Raw genomic sequence first — 10686 nt, forward strand, 5'->3', positions numbered from 1 at the left:
CGAAAGTGTTCAAGCATGAGTATGTTTGGTTATTTACAATTGTATAGGTGTGTTTTTTCTCTCTTTAGTTGGTTTTGCTTTTGGCCTCACCCCACACATCAAATACAAAAACTAATTTGAAACTAATGCTAAGTGTATAGTTCTCTCATGATCCCACTATGGTGGCTCATTGGTTGTTTAATGGTAGCCAGGGCAATGATGTAACTTGTTTAATTTTCACAGGATGTTGTTGTTTTTAAACTTTATTTTCCAGTTTTTTTCTGTCTGTTCGTAAAGCGGCCGAGATGTAGATTACCCTTGCGATGCTGCAATACCTCTACAATGACTGTCAAGTTTGTGATGATGTTTATGGTAACATTTGCTTTACAAAGGAAATATGAGAATCGTAAAATAATTTACTGTATTTTACGCATTTCCAGAAAGCAGCATGATGACCAGAATAGATCTATGAATTTCCCTAAACTTTCAGGGGACTCTTGTCCAGTTAATTCTTGAAAACAAACAAATCATTAATTTCCCTTTGAAATGATTTGACCTAGAGTAAATAACAAAATGTTATCACAGTATCGTGAATTATACCACCATACCATAATGTTTAGGATACTGGCTAAACTTCAAGATCCTTAGGTTAATAGTGTCCTGTCTGGAATATGTTGGTTTCCAGACAACTCACTTTTACACGTGAGAGAGACTTACCAGTCAGATGCATACTGATAGCCAGAGACCATATAACACACGCATTCATACGCACTCACACAATCACACACTTTAACACGAACTTATGCACTCATGCTAACACACACTAAAGTATACATATACACTTACATATACAGACTCACTATAACAGACATACAACATAGTCCCTTACTAACTCCCTTACCCTCTTACTGCTTTACCCGCTTACGCCTTTACCTAGTTCAGAGCCTTCTTTCTAGCTTCTTGCACACACTTGGTGAGCAGTCTCGCTTTTACTGTGGGGTCACATAACATCCCCCCTTCCATGAGTGGACCTACTATTTTTTAAGAATTTTACACTGGCCCAGAGGATAATTGCCATCCTCACTCTCAGGCCAGCATTGGACTACCTGATAAATATTAGTCCTTTAATAGCCCATTGTGAAGACTCCATTTAGTGACCCACCAAGTGTGTTAACCAAATAACTCTAATGCCAGTCTTGCCATTATTTCAATATGCACTTCATTCAGCCATCTGTATTCAAGCAGGGGTATCAACCATAACATACTGGTAGTAAAAGCACTAACTGGAAGTCTTATATATAAAGGCATCAGCTCCAGGCTGTGTGACCCAAGGAATCTGCCCCTTCACCCTGGGGCAAAACACCTTAAGACTCTTGGACAAATCCTGATAGATCATAAGAATGCATATTAGACATAAAATATCCTTCCAAAAACTTATCTTTATCAGCTTATTTTTTACTTTAGATTTTGACATTTAGAGTCTACTTTTTACATTTAAATGGGTTGAAGATGAATTACGTGATTACAGTACATACTGCCCATCCATGAAAAGTCACAAACTCCTTCTCTTCTTTTTCCCTTAAGCATAAGTCTCCATAATATAGATTCCCAATGGAGGTCAGTCAAGGTCACGCAGTATTTGACTGTAGAATTCCTGGAAGCAATTAGATAAACAATATATAATGAAATATATTACATTTTTTGACCTATTGAAATCAAAGCTTTAAAGCATCCTTAATGTTATTTAATAATAGATTTAATTTAAATGCAATCACATTTATTAAAAAAAATACATTTTACTTGTTTGCTCTTAAAATCCATATTTCTGATAAAGGTTTCCCTACTGCTACAGTGAAGTGATGTTTCCCTAGGAATCTTTGCAGTTGATATTCCAGCCAGTGATGTATTCTGGTCTAGACTGGCTGGGTCTAGGGCCCCAGGTCCAAGAGGGCTGGCGCACAACAGGGACCCTTAGGCTCAATAGGCTGGCTAAAAGAGAGCTCACTGATCACCCCGACCAAGTTGGCACAGTTCACCATAATTTCCTTTCATGTTTCCTTGAAAAGTGGGTAATGGTTGTCATTTTTGTGCCTGTTTCCATGCATGTTTTGAAAACAGGATACAAAAACCCCCCAATGTGTGAAAGAGTTCATTATTTGTGCATTTTTAAGGTATTTATTGGTTTTCTATGAAAATATTATTCATTTGCATATCCTTCTTGTTCATACTGCAAATGACAACATTACATATACTAACTCTTACTGTCATTGATATTTTAAGCGTTTCCAGAAACAGTTTATCTTAAATAAACAGGAAATGTCCTGGAAATTCTCTCCCTCTCTACAATTTACGGGAATAAGCATTTCTATCCTTTCCCTTTACGCATCTCTGCTAATCATTGTTCTAATTTCTCACCCACTTCATATGGTAAACATAAGAGTTGTTGCCATTTATCATACAACATGTTAGCTTTTTGATTATGACACTTCAAATAAATAATAATATGTAAAGCTAGTTGAAAGGTTGTTTGGGGAAATAGTTGTATCCAACGTACTATGAAACTAACGTTTCTAAAACATATGTCTTTTTATATGAATAATAAAATATTTTTGGTGTGTGCTCCTAGTCCACGTCAGTCATGACAATGAAGATGTGTGAGTTTGCCAATAATCTTCTCTATTCTTACGGGATGATCTGGGGATAATCTCGATGAAAACCAGTGAGGATTACATTATGTCATGGAATATTGAGAGGCAACAGGGGTAAGCATACGACAGCAAAAGAATACTGTGTATGACAGAGACTTTGTGGGGGCCATACCAGACCATACCACTGACTCTGCCAATGCTAACAACATCACTGATGCTGTCTAGTAGAGCTACTGAAATAATGGAGATGACTAGTTTGTGCAGCTTGCTATGAACTATCTGAATCAATCACTGAGAAGTACATGATATCTATACCATGGGGTGGTCCAAAGGTAGGTTATCTGTTAGGTCAGAAACCAAAAATGTGTGAATTGCCCAACAAAAACTCAATACTTAAAAAATAATAAACAGAAACATAAAACCCCAATCCACCAAAAAATGTAAATAATACAAGTAGAGTGTTGTATAGTGCACTAGCGAGCGTTTTGGACTTTAAACTTTCCCAACAAATAAAATACGTGCATTTTTCAGCAGTGGCACTAAGTCTGCAGGAGATATACTAGGCAGAAAAGGCAAAGAGTATTGCTTTTGGTGACGTCCTCTCCCCCACCGCCATTTGGTGGAAAGTCCTGCCCTTTTATGTCCACAGAGATGTGGCCAAAGATAGAAGGGAGAAAGGAAGGGAGACGATAAAAGGTAGAAGATGACGAAGAAGATGTGGAAGAACATTCGGAAGCTGAAGTGGTTGGCAGAAGTGGAAGTGGTCAGCAGAGAAGGTTGGGAAACATTTAGAGAGCGTCAGAGTGAATGAGAGAGGGAGTGAGAGTGAATGTGGGCCCAAGGAAGCGAATTTACAGGATAAGAGCAGGAAAAGAAAACAATTACATCTCATTTTATACAAATATCTAGTTATCCCTCTCCGTATATTCACAAACATTTATGATCGTCTCATTTCATGTTATTTCCCATTGTACGGAGACGGAGTCTATTCACCATAAACGTCATAAGGCGTCATAGCAGGGCAAATGATTATTTATTTCCAAAAACATTTAATCAGGTAAACATAATGAAAGTAATATTCCCCTTGTCACTGAAAAATAGCCTAAAATAGCCAGCCAACTTATAAAACACTTCAGTCAATAAGATGTAGGCTTTTCTGTTGTCTTAGTTGGTCATAAAATTATATACTTACTTAGTCAGAGCCTTCAGGATAACTTTTGACCTTACTGTAAGAAAACTGTCTGGAGCCAGCTATCTGGATCATTTACTGTAAACTTATTGAAGGTGATTCTATGTGACAGGGGATGACTGTACAGGAAAAGGTGTCTGCACTACACAGATATATTTTGACACTTAAACAACGTTTTTCCTGTTCATCATTCTAGTACAGCACATCTCAACGTGATATGAGTATTTACCAAAAAAAAGAAATCTGGTGATAATGGCGATTTCTTTTTTTATACTATATAGGTCACTATCTATGCATTCAAGAGGTTAGTGGGCAAATGTATTGTGAAAAATAATGTAATTTTCGTTTTTGGGGGGGGGGATATGTGCTTTGAAAGCAGAATGTCTGCTGTACTGAGAGTTTAGTTTTCTGTTCAGAGTTTCGGCTTGTATAATTTAGATCTTACAATACCAGTGAAAAGTGCAGGATGTCAAAGATGCTCAGATATTAAATCAATGTAAAATATGAGTCATTTCCAGACTCTGCGACCATGAGAATCTGCTCGCTCACCCAGCGGCTGTAGTAAAAACCTTGAGATTCTATATTTGTTCATTCCATTAATTTATGACCAATACATTTAATAGATGGTAGTTATCTTGCCTTTTTTTTTTATCACCGGTTGCCATAATATATTTTATTATGAGAAATTGCTTAATCCAACTATTCTTAGTTAAGTGTAGGTTGGTAAGAATCCCTCTGTATTTATTGTAGAGGCAAAAATGGATGAAAGAAGCTGTTGTGTACGGAGTTCTGTTTGAAGGAATGAATGCAGAGGCAACATTTCCCAACGCCCAGTATTTCTTTATTCTTCAACAGTAGACAACAAAGGAACATACGGCAGCCTACGCATGGATTGTGTATTGGGGTTTAAACAAAGAAGACTCAGTGCCAATGTTGGTATATAAGAAGTTAATAGTTCTGCCACAATTCATCCTTGAACCACAGGACAATATTATAGTAAACTAAGTTATTAAATAAGCAAATCTTATCTAAGCTTGGTAAATTGCACCCTGTTCAATAAACAAATAATATTTATTTTCCAATTCACATAGCGATGTTTATCTGTTTTGTCTAATAATTGATAAAACTAGCAACTTATAATTAAATCAAAAACTTAGGTTTTTCTAACTTGTAAACTCCTGTCAGTGCCTGAAAGAAGTGGGATTACATTAACCCCTTAAGGACAATGGGCGGTCCCTTAACCCATTGAAAACTGCATTTTGAGCCCGTACATGTACGGGCTTTGTCATTAAGGGGTTGATAAAATTCAATTTAATATTTTTGTATTCTGCTTGGTATTGAGGATCAATTACAATATGGAAAATATTAGAACTACATAGAATATGTGTAAGAAACTCTCTTCGGTCATACATTTCTCAAGAGACATCCTCCTGCTGGGGACACATTGAGGCATCCATCATTCCCATGCTGCCCACTTGTTTGTCTGTCATCCAGGTGTCCACCATCCACTCCAAATGGTATCAGAGAACACATCTTTGCCAACTTTACAACTGAGACATGGTCCTAGCACCAAAGTATTAAAACACATTGACCATGCAATATTATTGTTATTAGTATGTGCTCTATTTTACATAAAAAATGGCAAAAGATACATGGTAATTATGGGTAGGTCCATGTAAAGACCTCAAATCCCATGTGACGCAAAACAACAAATTCCTTAAAGACACACTAACCTTAAAATGTTACTCATTGATTTTAAATAACAGCTTTTGTATATATCGTCAGCAGTAAAAAAAAAGATAACAGAATATTTCACATTAAAGAGGATATAACTGTCCAGACTAAGTGACGGGATGACATCAGTTTCTGGCTTAGCACATAAAATTTTAAGGAGACAAGAAGTCTACTTCAGAGGACCACTGTTGAATGTAAGGTTTGTCTGTAGTTTAATAATAATTTTCCTGATTTTCAAGAGCAAATTAAGTGATTTTATGAGAAACAACACGAAACTGCTTTTTAAAACATTGAATTTAAGATTATTTCTATGCGTATCTGATTAATTATAGCTAATTTTAAAGGTCTTTAGCATTCAGGATAACTCCAATCAACATTATCAAAGCATACTTACAGCTTAAGCTGCTTACAGATCATGCAATTTTACATACTTTGAAATCTTATGTTATTTATTAAAATAGTAGATGCGGTACAAGAGCAGGTCTCTGGAACCCTCCAATGACTTATTAGGGCAGAAGTAGGACCCTTGAAATTGACTAATCAGCTGTTAATGAAGTCTGTGATATTTTATTACTGAGTGCACAGAAGGTGTTGGCTCCTTGATTATAAGTGGGTACTAACTTCACACGGTTAATAACATGTTCCAAGGCACAGCCATTTGAATCCAAAACAAGATGCATACATGGGGAAAGGCCCCTCAACGCAGCTTACAGGTAAGGCCTAGGGTTTTATTTTAAAATCATTGAGTGGATTACACCACGTACATGCCAGTAAACCTTAAAGTAACTTTGGCTTCTTCCAAGTAAACCAGAAGTTATTTTGAAAAGGCTGCTTGTTGTTTGGAGGTAACAAGCTGCTTTCCCAGGCACTGCCTGCTTGTAGACAGTGATCTGGTCGCCGACAATCACTCACTACTCCTTGAGTTTTGTCCTTGGGTGCTAAAAATCCTAGGCCAGCCATGACTACTTATCATATAATGTATCCTGTAAACAAGTAGATTGTGGCTAGTAACTGAAAATTAGACAACTATTTCTGTTTAGTTAAGATGTCATATGCCATACATAGCTCTACAAACCATTAACACTATTAAAAGAAGCACGTTTAACATATTTATTCTGTGGAGCAGTGGTATTATTTGACATGCAAGTTACATATTGAAAACACGACTAATAATTCTAATATCCTAAATAAGAATACGCTGCACATAAAATGCACAATTATTATTACTTTATTACTTTATGGCTTTAGGGTCGGACTAGGTATGATTAAGCAGCCCTCGCACTTTACGGCCAGCAGCTGCCAAGGGACGCTAACATTTTATACTCGCCCAGAAAGCATGACCTTAAGCGTGCAGCCAATGGACACACAGCAGGATCCAATATGCTGCTGGAGCGGCAGTATCAGTTAACATAAGACCCTTTCGGCTACCAGCCCTCTGGGCATTAGCCCAGTCCTCCAGATGGGCAGTCCAGGGCTGTTAGCTCAGTCTTCAAAACATTGTTAGATGTGATAGTCTCTGCTACCAAATTAACATGATAAAAACTGACAGCTACAAGTCATATCTCAGCGGTAGCTAACTCCAAACTAAATTTGGAAACTTTTCACCAATGATTAAAACATTATTGGACGCTAACCGTCCATCCAAACTCCAATATCTTTCTGTATCTAGCGGAAGCCACAATCTATATGAAAGCCTACTCTTCTGATGAACTAGAATGCCACTAACCAGACTGGAAGCTGAGGTTAATTGTTCTAATTGTTCAGAATAATAGAAGTTGTGTGCTGTGAGTTCTTTGTAAAACGGTTAATGCAAACAAACCGGAATCTGGCCACGGGCTACAGCTGCTTAGTTACTAATTCGTTCCATTTAGGTGTGCTATTCCTGTAACGTTACTATAATGTGGCACAAAGAAAGAACCACGATGCCTTAAAATGTCATATTAACTTTTTTGCTACCTAGTTTCTAAGGCAATGTTCTCGCTTTGATCTATTTTTCTCTAAAAGCTACCGCACATTCTTAGAAGTGTTATCACTTTCATGCAGATGTCAAGCCTTTCCTGGTATGTGATGTCATTTCTCTGCTATCAGAAGCATGTAGCAATACACGGTATCCAGGACTCTCAGTACTCAGCTTACTTTTTCTTCGGCTTAAGGATCTTACAACAATGACATCTCTTCAAATGAAAATTACAACTGGGCTAAACCTAAATCACCTGCTCCAAAGGGCAGATCGCCCTCAAAAGCCTCTTTGTTCGGGAAGAAGATCCTTTGATGATGACAATAATGACATCAGATGCGAATGAATTTAGTAATTATTCATTACCAAGCATGGCACCTAGTTTTGTTCCACAATATTGTGGCACATAAATGACACATACATGTTACATACTTAAATATAGTATAAGGACCATGGAGACAGTAGTATGCCTTTCTGCATGCTAGGTATTTTCACAAGGAATCCACCAATAAAAAAAATAGATAAATTAGATTATATTCATGCGATAAGATGTAGCTTTTGATAACCTGTTGAGGAATAGACATTACTTGTCATGCTAGTTTGGCCACTCTCTCACCTTTCCTAGGTTAAAATAGTTTCTTACTTTAAAAGTACCATAAATATCCCCAGAATCCCAAGTTACAGTTAATTTTAAATGAATTTATCTAAGCTAACATCTGTCAAAGGCTAGCTTTCCCTATAGTTTTGCTCTAGATATATTTCTGAGCATGTAGGCGACCTATGATCTATGTACTGTACTCTCCTGGAAACTTATATATTTGCTTTTATGAAAAAAGGCAAACATATAGCGCTTTATTAGTTTTTGTATCTTGTGCAAAGGAAAAAGCGAGCAGTCAATAGTCAATAGTCAGCGAGTCAAAGAATGACAGCAACTGAGAATTAGATCTGTAGAGATAGGTACCAAGGCATAGGCGATTTGACCACAGCTCTGAAACATGATATGACCTGTTACAATTCAGAGAAATTTATATTTGCTGAGCTGTAGAGGTCCTCTTGAGTTCTGTTGGGTTGAGCCCAAACTCACTTTAATTTTCCCCCCAAATGAAACACTGCAAGAACGCAATGATTTGACCAGGATGCAAAAGAGAGTTCGACTTGGGTTCGTATTGAGTTATATTTTGTGGCATTCACTATCTGGATGCATGAAACTAAAATTCTACTTTTGAAATGTGCAATGGTTTTATAGACAGTAAACCTTTATATATATATATATATCCCAGGCTTTAACAGCTACTAGTAAGAGAATCTGTGTGTGGCTTTATCTTCGAACAATGCCAGGTCACATAAACCCTTGTTGACCTAAGGCGTAAAGCTGAGCTTGCTAAAGCAATGAGAGAGGACAATTAGCTCCACAATACTAATGTCTACATCTAAACTGCATTTATCACACCAAAGTTCGGGGAAATAGAGTAGTTTGTTTTCCAGGAACAGATAACTAAATTGAATCATCATTCTGTGGCTTTTCTTTAATCACATGCAGCTATGTGACGTATCGTACACCATACATGCAACAGAGTGCTAAGCCACAAGTATGTTTACTATGTAAGCCTACGAAAGAAAGAAAAAGGATCATAAAAATGAAAATGTGTTTATTCTCTATTACTTGAACTTTAAAATAAGTTTGATTTGTCTAGAATGCCAATAGTTCTCCATTGTCCTTGGTCCTGGTATTAGCAGGCCTGGTAATACCTATATCTATGGGGATAGTTTATTATAACCTATTTGAAACTGTGCATATCTCTTCTTACTACACCACTTTAATTAGTGCTATCAGAGCCGGCCTTAGGCGTTGTGGCGCCCTGTGCGGACTACTCCTCTGGCGCCCCCCCTCACTACCCCCCCTCTCTGCCCCTTCAAACTACCCGCCCTCTCTGCCCCTTTAAACTACCCCCCCTCAAACTACCCCTCCCCTCTACCCCTTCAAACTACCCCTCCCCTCTGCCCCTTCAAACTACCCCCCCCACTTACCTTGTTGCCGGAGTCCTGCGGTAAGAGCGGGAGGCATCCGTCTTCTCGCTCTGCCGGCATTTCATGTTGAGCGGTATAGTCCGGCGCTCAACATGAGATGCTGGCACCGCGACGGAGTCACGGAGAGTAAGGGGCGCCGAGCGGTTGCCGAGAACGTCACGAGCAACCGCTCGGCGCCCCTGACCGGGACTTAGATTAAAGCATCGTTTTTTTTTCTTAAACTTTATTTAACATAAATGATGTTAAATAAAGTTTAAAAAAAAAAAACGATGCTTTAATCTAAGTCCCGGTCAGGCGCCCCTGCAACCATGGCGCCCTGTGCGGTCGCACAGGTCGCACACCCCTAAGGCCGGCCCTGAGTGCTATGTATTTATTTTTATTACATTTATTTATAAAGTGCCGGCAGATTCAGCTATCTGACTGGGATTTTACAGACATATATACATTGTAAGGCTGGTAACCCCAGAGAGATGATTAGCATGGCATTTGGGCGCAGGTGCTATGAAGATCATACATATGAGTCCCTGGGGTGGAGCAATTGGAAAGCAGGGTGGGCCAATGCTCCCGTTCCCCATTCAGTGGAAAATCCGTGCCAGAGGTTGGAAGTCTGCAGGATCTGGCCCGGGATTCCTATGAGGCCGGCATCAGGCACAGGTGATGGGCATTAAACACCCCCTGGAGCCTGATGATCAGAGAGACTGTTGGGGGAAGAGGAAGTTCCCTGCACTCCCAGGGCAAGCAGAAGACCTGAAGAAGACCATCCCTGAGCCAAGTGAGGCAATACCTGCCTGGGCCTTTTGTGTGCTGTCTGGCGGAGGTTTTCCAGAGCCTGGCGTAGCTGGGTCTGGCTAGGAGGTTGAGGTAGTGGGTGATCAGGCTGGTCAGTCTGGGCCAGCAAAGTTTAGTTAGAGAGGGCTCCAATTAGGAGCTAGGTTTTCTTTTTAGGATTTGGTTTTGGGGTTTGAGCAGTTAAAAATAAAGCACTGTTTTTGCTACAAGCTGGTGTTCCTGACTCTGATTGCCCTAGGAGCTATACTTAAGACCCCAAACTGTGGCATTTATGGCCCTCGTGCTACAGGGTTTGTCACAAGATGGACATTATTCATATCAGTGTCAATGTGAATGTTTATTGCATCCATTTTGTTTTACCA

This window comes from Spea bombifrons, chromosome 7 (genome assembly GCF_027358695.1).
Source record: "Spea bombifrons isolate aSpeBom1 chromosome 7, aSpeBom1.2.pri, whole genome shotgun sequence".
Lineage (NCBI taxonomy): Eukaryota > Metazoa > Chordata > Amphibia > Anura > Pelobatidae > Spea > Spea bombifrons.